Source organism: Marmota flaviventris, chromosome 14 (genome assembly GCF_047511675.1).
Source record: "Marmota flaviventris isolate mMarFla1 chromosome 14, mMarFla1.hap1, whole genome shotgun sequence".
NCBI lineage: Eukaryota > Metazoa > Chordata > Mammalia > Rodentia > Sciuridae > Marmota > Marmota flaviventris.
The window spans coordinates 13,048,652-13,060,329 of record NC_092511.1 but is presented as its reverse complement, the minus strand read 5'-3'; the positions used below and the strand labels follow the sequence as shown (position 1 = coordinate 13,060,329).

Genomic DNA, 11,678 nt, shown 5'->3' with positions numbered 1-11,678 from the left:
ATTTAATAGATTGTAACGATTATAATTAGTATTATTATATTAGATTTTGAGTACAGGAAGATATGCTCCAAGATGGGCTTTAGGAGGCTGGATAGCCAGCAGGGTCAGTATGCATGTAAGATAAGACATGGGGAAGTTTCTGTTTAGGAAGAAAGCACTCAGGTTGCACAATTCCAGGGGCAGTATTCATAAGAGAATACAAGATGAGCATTGTAGATGATCGATACCTAAGCCCAGCAGGAATCACCAGGTAGAGTCAAGCTGTGAAGAAATGAGAGCATCCAGATGTCCATCAACTAACTGATCGATAGAGAAATAAAATGTGCTATATTCACACAATTCAGCCATTAAAAAGGAAGTGTTGATACATGTATGGAATGGAGGAATCTTGAAAATAGTACGCTAATTGAACAAAGCCAAACACAGAAGACCACATGCTGTATTATGACATTTGTGGGAAACAGCCTGAATGGCCAAACTTACCTAGACAAAGGCTAATGAGTTGGTGCCAGGGGTGGTGGAAAAGAAAGAATGAGGAGTCACTACTCAGTAGGCTTGGAGTTTCCTCTTGACATGGGGTATAGAATCATATCGTCGGCAAACAGTGATAGTTTGAGTTCTTCTTTTCCTATCCATATCCCTTTAATTTCTTTTGTCTAATTGCTCTGGCCAGTGTTTCAAGAACTATGTTAAATAAAAGTGGTGAAAGAGGGTATCCCTGTTTTGTTCCAGTTTTTAGAGGGAATTCTTTCAATTTTCTCCATTTAGAATGATGTTGGCCTGGGGCTTAGCATAGATAGCTTTTACAATGTTGAGATATGTTCCTGTTATCACTAGTTTTTCTAGTGTTTTGAACATGAAGAGGTGCTGTATTTTGTCAAATGCTTTTACTGCATCTATGGAGATGATCATATGATCCTTATCTTTAAGTCTACTGATGTGATAAATTACATCTATTGATTTCCATATGTTGAACCAACCTTACATCCTTGAGATGAACTCCACTTGATTGTGGTGCACTATCTTTTTGATATGTTTTTGTATTCGATTTTCCAGAATTTTACTGAGAATTTTTGCATCTATGTTCATTAGAGATATTGGTATAAAGTTTTCTTTCTTTGATGTGTCTTTGTCTGGTTTTGGAATCAGAGTCATATCGGCCTCATAGGAGGAGTTTGGAAGTGTTCCCTCTTTTTCTATTTCATGAAATAATTTGAGGAGTATTGGTATTAGTTCTTCTGTGAAGGTTTGGTAGAACTCAGCTGTGTATCCATCAGGTCCTGGGCTTTTCTTGGTTGGTAGGCTTCTATTTCATTGCTTGAAACTGATCTGTTCAACTTCTATATATCATCCTGATTCAGTTTGGGTAAATCATATGACTCTAGAAATTTGTTGATGCCTTTGATATTTTCTATTTTATTGGAGTAAAAATTTTCAAAATAATTTCTAATTATTTTTTGTATTTCTGTAGTGCCCATCATGATATTTCCTTTTTCATCAAGGATGTTAGTAATTTCAGTTTTCTCTCTCCTTCCCTTCTTTAGCATGGCTAAGGGTTTATCTATTTTATTTATTTTTTCAAAGAACCAACTTTTTGTTTTGTCAATTTTTTCAATTGTTTCTTTTGTTTCAATTTCATTGATTTCAGCTCTGATTTTAATTATTTCCTGTCTTCTACTGTTTTTTGGTGTTGTTTTTTTCTTCTTTTTCTAGGGCTTTGAGATGAAATTTTAGGTCATTTATTTGTTGACTTGTTCTTCTTTTAAGGAATGAACTCCATGCAATGAACTTTCCTCTTAGTACTGCCTTCACAGTGTCCCAGAGACTTTGATATGTTTTATCAGTGTTCTCATTTACCTCTAAGCACTTTTTAACCTTTTCTTTGATGTCTTTTGCAACCCATTGTTCATTCAGCAGCATATTATTTCATCTCCAGGTGCTGGAGTAGCTTCTATTTTTTATTTTATCATTGATTTCTAATTTCATTCCATTATGATCTGATAGAATGCAGGGTGGTATCTCTATTTTCTTTGTATTTGCTAAGAGTTGCTTTGTGGCATAATATATGGTCTATTTTAGAGAAGGATCCATGTGCTGCTGAGAAGAAAGTGGATAAAAATATGGAAGGCTTCATGAATTTGCATGTCATCCTTGTGCTGGGGCCTTGCTAATCTTCTCTGTATCGATCCAATTTTAGTATATGTGCTGCCAAAGCGAGCACTGTTGTTATTACTACTAAAATTATACAAATGTTATGACTACTAATACTATTACTGTAACTATTCAAAGTGTCTTTGATTAAAAATTGGAAATATCGTGCTACTCACTTATGTACATAATCCTTACAAGACCCCTAGGACATTGTCATTTTCTTACTTACAACTGAGGAAAGTACCATTCAAGAGGTCACATTCACAAGTATTTCAAAACCATTTTGAATGATTCTGTGCTTCCTGTTGCTGGCTATGCATTGGCCATTATAGGGGAAATGGCCACCTATATCCCTGCCAAATGGCAGAGAAGGACTGAGTTACTATGGCTAGTGTCACAAGACCTGTGTTCCATCATTCATCCTTGATTGATTGAGTCAAAGATGGGCATTTAACTCAAGGATGGAAATTATCTGTAAAACTGGGGCCTGGCACTAAAAGTGTAAGTAGATATTTATCAGAAATTCACACAAGGAATTGGCTGAAAGTATATAGGTTAGTAGTAGAATTGGAAGCAGCGAGGATGCCCAGAAGTAGATTCAAGACTAAGGCAACACATTTGTAGGAAAACATTATAAGGATGCAAAAAAACAAAAACAAACAAAAAACATAGGTAGTGAAAGATACCAGTCAGTGAAGAGAAGAGAACTATGCAAATTCACAGAGATGCCTTTAGAGAGTTTAAAAGCAGAATCCCTGCCCTGATGAGAAGAGGAAGGTGGCTCACGCTTGAAGATGCAGGGATTTTTTTTAAATTGATTTTTTTAAAAATAAATGACAGTGGAATGCATTATAATTCTTATTACACATATACAGCACAATTTTTCATATCTCTGGTTGTATATAAAATATGTTGGCACCAATTTGTGTCTTTATACATGTTCTTTGGATAATGATGTGCATCACATGATGATTGCCAGTTTTGGACAACTTTGCAATTTGGAGTCTGCCTGCGCTAAATAGGTAGGTGTAACGTATGGGCTCTAAGCTCTGGAAGCAGCCATGGAAGGACCCAAGCAAGTAAGTTATGATCAGTTGTAACCTACCAAAATCTGCCTTCAGTTGTCCTGTATGATGAGAATCAACATTCACAACAAGATCTCACCAGGTCTTAACCTAAGAAATGCATGCCAGACTTGATATAAAGCAGAATATGAACATAAAAGTGATTTTGAGAAGATTGGAGGGTTATCCCATGAGTAATTCAGAAACGCCAAACACCCCGAATGGCCACAGACCCTGAATTCTGCTTGTCAGTCGTCCGTGGAGTTTTCCTGGATGCACATTAAGCTTGAGACTGTGCCAAAAGAACAAAGTGAAACCACTCAGAGAATGACATTGTGGAAGGACAGGAGCAAACTTATTCCAAGGGGACACTACCTCCAGAAGGCTTCAATGCCCTGGGTCATTAACCTCAGCTGAATCATTTATATGCCACAGTCCCTATTCCAAGTTCTGTAAGGGGAAACCTTTCCATAAGTGCCCAACACATCTTTTGCTGTTTTCCTTTCTACTTACAGATGCTCACCCTAGGGAGTACTTGGTTGAAAATGTCCTTGCTTCCTTGACATATGCTAGGGAACAGATGCGAGAATATTCGACAGCTGAATGCTCTGCTACAACACAGGGAGCTTATAGGTGAAACATATATCAGTTTCCTGGAGACTGGACCAGTCTCTAAACAGAATTTCTCTATATTTAATAAGAAATGTGTTCTCCTGTGAGAGTCTAGGCTGGAAAATGATACTGTTGTTATGGTGTCAAAAATACTAAAGAAAGGGATAAATGTTTTTTGATGGGTATAGTGACTACCTGCCAAACAAATGTCCCCAAATCCTTTGTTTAACTCAAGCATCAAGTTGTAAAAATATGAAGACAATAATGGAAGAAGATGTATTCTTTCCACATAGTTTTCTTTATTTTTGCATGTGTTTTTTTAAAATAAAATATCTCTATTTTTGTACCTCTCTCTTTTTTATGTACATCTCTTTTAAATAACTCTAAAGTGTTTAAAATATGTGTACTTTCAAATAAAACAACAAAATCCACAAAATTGTACTGCCACATCCTCTAAGAGTTGTGTTAAAGTAGAATTTAAGTGAGTTATAAGCACACCAGCACTAAATATGCTGTGTCTTTTGGCCAGGTTATTTTGATATACACCTAAGTCTCAGATACACAGAGGAAAAGCTATATAGTAATACATTCAGGGAAGATCTCATGATCACAAGGAGATCCCTGAATGGACTCTTTCCTGGTGAAGGCTGGGGTAAGATGCAGGGAGGGGGAGTGGTACTTAAACTTCTACTTAAAGGGAAACTTTTCTACTATAAAACATTTTTTTTTCAACAAGAAATGATCCAGGAAGGCTCCAATATGCCAGCAGTTCAGATGGTAGGGAACTCTCTATGGGACTAGGCAAACTAAAGGTCTTTAGCTCCCTAACTTATTTGAAGCTAAGATGCCACTGAGATTCAAGTACTGAGGAGTAGGGGAAATACAGAAACACTATTTGGGGGGATGTTGGATTTTTTGTTCCCCTTAGTTTATGCCTCCTAATTTCTGCTCTTCTAGTAAACTAATTAAGAAAGATGACTAATTCCTCAACACCTAGGTTACTAATGATTACTGCAACAATAATAACAACACATTTATATACTAAATTCCTAAGCACTGAGTTACAACTTGTGCATTTCAGGATCAAAACCATTCTACCTCAAAATTATATTCATTTTAAATAACGTTTTCAATCTCCTGGCTATACTAAAATTGTGCAGGATACATAAAATTGCCCACATCATCTCTGATCTCAAAGAGCCTAAGTTATGATAAGGAAAACAGGATTCATGAAGGACAATTTAAAAGTACAATGAAGAGTAAATTTCTGGAGCATAAGATGCAATGGAAGGACCAGAAATGAATATTCTGCAAATCTGCATGCATTCCTGAGTCAGCGAAACTCCAGGTCAGTTCTGTCGGGCAAGCATGTGTCTGCACCCTGTTCAATAATGCTGAGCAACTGATTTATCCTCTTCACATCTCATTAGAGATGGTTAATGAATCGGAATACCCCTCTCAGCACCTTGGATCATTTCTTTCAGAAGCATATATTATCTGCATTTTGTTATCCATCCATCAGACAGTAGTGGTTTTTTTCCCATGTTAATATATTTGGTGACCTCAAATTCACTCCGAAAGTCATCAGGCTTTCTCTTGCTATCAGAGTCTTAGTTTTCCTGATGTTCTAAATGTCGCTTGCTTGCCTTTAATGCCACTTAGTTGATGCTCAGAAATACCTCATGGGTTTCATTTCAGGGACTTTCAAATGTGTCCATTTAAAGAAGGTAAGAATGTATGAGTTGCCTAGCCCACAGTTTTTATTTTGTAAATTTTGATATTGATGAGTGCCTAATTTAATCCTAGGCAATGGAACCAGATCTTCTGAATTTCTATTTTATTCTCAATTTAATTTAACAAATATTTACTTCATTACCTATTATATGCTGGATCCTGTGCTAATGACTAAAAATACAGTGGTAACTGAGCCAATGTTGTTTTTGCATCAAGGTGCTTACAGTCTAGTAGGAATTAGGGACAATTTGGATATTATTTGAACACTATCTGCTGCCTTTGTAATGGTTCCACACCTGTGTGTCAAGGGCAGCTCCTGTGTGTCAAGGGCAGCTCCTATTTATTTTTACACATTATGTGATTTAAGCTGCCATGTTGGAAACACAATGATAATATAGAAATTTTCCCTGCACCTCTGAAGTCACCATCTGCCTCCATGATGAATAATAAGGTCTATCACTCAGTACATGTCTCAGTGTGTCAGATTCTATGACATTGTATTTTTGATCCTAATTATTATAACAGTCATATATGCTATTTACCACTTAGTTTATGCCCCATTTTATATACAAAGAATTGGGAGACTCAAAAAGATAAGTAAGCTGTTTAAGGTCAAACAGGTAATGTTTGGTACGGATGTATAGCTATTTACAAAGTCTGAGTCTTTCCACAGCACTATATTTCTGAGATCTTTTTCTTTATGTTTTATTTCCAATTTTCCATGGATATTGATAATGATAAATTATAGACAAAACATATGATCAAAAGCAATGACTCCAGTTCATCAGCAATTTTAAAAACCGCATAATAAAGAAAGATTGCATTTCAGGATGTCCTGTCACTTAGCCAATTTTCAAAAGTGCAAGTCATGATGATTTAGGGTCGAGTCGTAAACACAAGGGAATTCTCAGTTTTTCCTAAAGGTAAATAACATTTTTATACAATGGAAAGAACATGGACTTTGGAGTCACGTAAATATGGTTTTTAAGTCTTAACTCTGCTCTTTTCTCATTAGTCTAGGCCATAAGTCTCAGAACCTTGTGTGTTCAGTTTTTTTTCAGGTGTAAGAATGCAACTTAAGTTTCTTATCCAAGGAGACTATAAGGGATTGAATAAGAGCAGGAATGTGTCAAGTGTAATGTAATGCCAGGTGTGTGGCCGTTCAGTAAGTGTTCCTTCTCTGAGTGGCCTCAACTCACGAGAAAGAACTACTGGAGCTGGTTTGTATCAGAAGGACAGCTGTTTGGTGGTGGTAGAAAGGCCTCCTAAGCAGTGATTCAGCTCCCTAGAAAAACAACAGACACACCAAGAACAAGTTGGAGCTTTGTCTACAGACTACTTCTCCCTAACTTGGAAGGAAAATCTCCATGCTTCCTTTTAAAAGTCACAGAGCATATTAAAGGAATAAGTAAAGTGGTAGGGTAGTGTTGAAGTGATGTAGGGCCCTTCCCAGCACCCAAATCATTATCTGCCTATACATCTCAACTCTACCTTGAAGCTGGCCTTTTGGTCAGAATGTGGAAATAGCATATGTTGTTTCTGGGCCAGTCAGGGGCTGAAAAGAGACCAGGCAATACTTAAGGTCCAGGATATCTCTTTGCACTTGATTTTCTCCTGGAAGCAAAAATATCTCCAGTTTAGGAAAACGGAGTAACAGTTAATGCCTTACTATTCTCAGGCAAATCTTCTGCTTTGAGATTTCCAAAGTACCTGAACTTTAAGAACCAAGTTTGCTGCAGAGCTGTCCCCCTAAGTATAAGACAGGCATTTAGGCTTTAAAATAAGGCAAGGAATTAAACAAAAGTACCTGCACCAAATAAACCAAAGTTTTCATCAGTGTACGCACAGCGTTTCATTCCCTTCATGACCATCAATCTCATGGAAAATTGGCAGCATTTACAAGAACAAAAATTTGACAAGGAACTTGTATGAGCCAGGCATGTATTATCTTTGATCCGCTCGTGAATCTTCCAGAGAATACCTTAATTTAGATAAGAAAATTGAATCTCAGGGAAGTTAATTGTTCAACTGAAAAAGCTAATACATGGAATAGCTGAATCTTGAACTCAAGTCTGAGGTCCATCCAAGAACCTGGACCCATCATCAATTTAGAAGCAAAGGCACTTGATGAACTTCACCCACTGATAAAACACCAAGCCCCATGTGCTCCAACTGAATTCTCACAGGTCAATTTTACCACTTGTGGCATTTTAAGCAAATGCCCCAAAACGAAGGGGGTAAGTGTTGAACGGAAGCAAAAAGCTGAAGCAGAATCCCCACCCATGCTGTCCCTGAATGCCAAATATCAAGGGAAACCTCTTCTATCTATCCCAGGGCTAACTGGGAATACACATGAGCACATGAACATAGGACTCATTTTACTTTCCATGGAATTCAAAAGCAAAACTAGAGATGGGAAAATTCAGGTTCCAGTTTAATATATATATATATATATATATATATATATATATATATATATATATATATATAAATAATAGCTTGCTAATAAAAATGTCCATTGTCTCAAAAGTTTTTATGTAGACATATTCAGTATGATTAAAAGAAGTTTAGAGAACCAAGACAACATTTTAAATATTTAAATGATTAAAATGAAAATTAAAAATAGATCTCCTTTCAATGAAAGGTTTTAAATTGAATCCATAAACTATGCTTGATTTCTAAAGCTAGCAGGAATGCATGTTAAGTATTAAAGATGTTTAACATGAAAATGTGTATTCAATAAAAAATAGATGATTCATTTTTATATGTGGTTTCCAATTTGGTTTTTTGGATCCAACCTCCAATTGGGAATGCAAGCAGACTTTCTTAAGTTTGTAAAACCAATGAGTAATAGTAAAAAAATCTATCAATTTTAGAAAAGAAAGGAACCTGTTTCAATATATTATCTGAGTGAGTACAGTTGTAAGAATCAGCCAATAAATACATTTTAGCACTTATTCTGTATTGAATTCCATGCCAGATGTTCTAAGTACTGCATAAGAAAGTGCATGAGTCTGTCTCTGATTTTTTTCTCTGCTGAAGTATCCCAAGTTATTTCAAAGATAAAATTTCCAGACATTTCATCATTGTAGACACTTGACTTTGGGTAGTTGTGGCTTATTGGTGTCTTTCTTCTCATTCACTCTACTCTCCTTCCCGGGGTAATTCTATGCACTCAAGTGCTTGCCTGTAACTTTTACATGATGATTCACAAATATTCACCTGCAGCCCAGGTCTCCCATCATCACATCTAAAATCCAACTCACTGTTTTTCCCAAACCCACTCTTCGTCCTCCTCGTTTTTCTCCTCTCCTCTTTTCTCTCTTCTACGTTCTCTTCTTGTTTCTCCTCTCCACTCCCCTTCTTCCTCCTCCACTTCTTCTGTTTGATTCCCCTTCTCCCTGCTCATTTATGTTTTCTTCTCAGAAACTGGAAACACCATCCACCTTGCTTCATATCCCCCAGAGACCCCCATGTCTTCCCTTTTTCTCTCTCCCCCTCTTTATGCAATAGGGAATAAAGTCCTATTGCTCTATCAAGTGAATCCTTGCACCCTTTTAATTGCCTTCATCCACATTGTTGCTGCTCAAGTTCCCGTCTGAAGATGATAATGGTCTAAATGTCCTTCCTATGACCCTATGAGGCTCCGTCTGTAATCAGTTCCCTGCACTAACATCAGGGATCTGACTAAAATGCAAACATGATCATGACATTCCTCTGTTCCCATTTGATTTGGGGACCTCAGTTACCTTTCAGTTAATCCCAAGCTTCTGAACTTCCAGATAAAGGTCTCCTGCTCTAGCCTCATCTTTCCCCTCAGTGCCTATACCTTGGTCTTCAGATTCTCCTCTTTGTTTTCTACCTTCTCTCTCCCTTTTATCACACTGTTTCCTTTGTGCCCTCCTCACCTCCTTTTAGAACCCAACTTGGACATCATCTCCTCCAGAAGTCCCTGCTTGGCTTGCCTCCACTCAAAGACTCCTCCATAGCACCCCATGGGACCCTGGGCTCCACAGTCGCTTTTACCTTTATGACTATTCAAATGCCAGTTCCTGCCAGTAAGCTGTGAATTACCCAAAGTCAGGAACTGTTGATATTCACTTCTGTATTTTCATTTATAGAGATAAACAAACTGCCTGGCTCATAGTAGGTGTTAGATAAATGTTTATTGAAGGGTTTCATTAATCAGACATGGAAATTAAAGCTTGTGTCTTGAATCTCAGGACAGTGCCTTGCTCCACCCTGCAGTTCTCCCACCACCACCAGGTGGGGAAGATTTCTAAAATTAAACACCAAGAGGAGACCACTTGAAAGTAACAGTTGGCAGCTACAAAACAGAGCCCAGAGCAATTTCCAAAGGCTTAGATAATGTCAGTGCCAGAAAATTTGTATATAGAGATAAATATGTAATAGAAATAGTAAATTTTCTACAGCCCAGATCTGCTGACCCCAAGCCAGAGCTGTCACAGGCTGATTTCTCATGGGTGAGGAGGCCAGTCCCTAACATGATGTTATCCAGTCCCCGAAGTGTGTGCCAGCTGTTGGCACCGACTCATTGCTGAGGAAGGACCTGTTAGCTGGAGCTGACCAGGCAACACTGCTACCTGCTGCCCCAGATTGGCCAGTATTGCTTTACCCCAGAGAGAGAGGTCCCCACTGCAGGAACACAGTCCATGCACAGAACCGGATCATTTTTCACGTTGGCAGATGGCTCAGCAGAAGCTCCACAAAAAAGCTTGTTTCAGGGCCTTCAACACAACAAAATTAATTAAAACACCCTTTTAATGAATTCCAAAACAATAAGTTTAAGACGTAGCATTTAATTTTTAACCTACCTATATGAAATAACAGATGGCAAATCTGAGAAGCAATTAAATTTGTTTATAACAAACTTTCACTAGATCTAAAGACCATAGACATCTATATGAACTACTTTTTCTTTACTCTGTATTCCTTTCTTATTCTTAACAAACGACAAGCAATATTGCAAAGTAAAACCAGTCCTGTAATGGGTGTCAGCTGACCGCATACTCAACATGAAAGCATCACCTTATTTTAAGCAAATCACTTCTGTTTTCTATGCCTCAACTTCTCATTTATGAAGCTGGAAGTCTGAGCTACGGGAACTCTCATTCACACAAGTTTAAGATATCATTTATACACTTAAAATGAACTTGATTATCATAATGACATTTATTGAGCATGCCCTAGGTACCAGAAACTGTTCTGAGTGTTCAAATTCATCATCTCAATTAACCCCTACAATAGCACCATTTCTCAGTGAAGTAAACTGAGACAGCAAGAATTTTTTTTTTTTTTCCAGCACAGCAGGTAGCTGCATTGGGCTCTGTGGCCTTTTTTTTTTTTTTAAGAGAAATTTTTTTTCAAATATTTTTTCAGTTATTGATAGACTTATTTATTAATCTATCTATCTATCTATCTATCTATTTATTTATATGCGGTGCTGAGAAGAGAATACAGTGCCTCACACATTTCAGGCAAGAGCACTACCTCTGAGCCACAGCCCCAGCCTGAACAGTGGCCTTTTAACTAGACACAGTCCCTTACCTGACATAACCTCCGTCCTCCCTCTCCAGATGACTCTAAAACCCAAAGATCACTAGGTATAAAGTCAGTTCTTATTGGCCACTTTGCTCTCAGCCCTTCCCAGCAGCAGATTGGTAATTTCCAGAGCCATGACACACAAAATACAGCCATCTGAGGTTCATTTTCTTCCAGAGAGTGTACTCACTCCATGAAAATGACAGGGTAAGCAGATCACCTCCATCACAGGGCTACTGGTCAAATGCAGACAGAAAAGATTGTTTGTTTTTAATGGTAACATTTAAAATAGAACCTGGCTCCTATTTCCCTTAGGAAGTTCTTGGTTTCTGAGGAGCATTACTAATTTATAAATCCTGACTAAACTTACCATAATTTATAAAAATATGTGAAGTTGTTTGTTCCTGGGAGAATCCATGAACTCTTTCAAGACTTTGAATGCAAATTTGACTCCCAAGCAGCTCTTACCTTTCAGGCAAACAAGATAGATGGGAAGAGACTAACATTTCCTGATAAGTCTAAACAAATATGTTTTCTTCATTTTTGCTGCCAAAG

The 11,678-nt window shown here is 37.5% G+C and overlaps 1 non-coding gene across 1 annotated transcript; it reads right to left on the bottom strand.

The window, feature by feature from the left end:
* Nucleotides 1–2,114: 2,114 nt before the first annotated feature.
* Nucleotides 2,115–2,221, bottom strand: LOC114094724 (U6 spliceosomal RNA). The gene has a single exon (XR_003583124.2). It is a non-coding gene; the product is annotated as a U6 spliceosomal RNA (small nuclear RNA).
* Nucleotides 2,222–11,678: the final 9,457 nt, after the last annotated feature.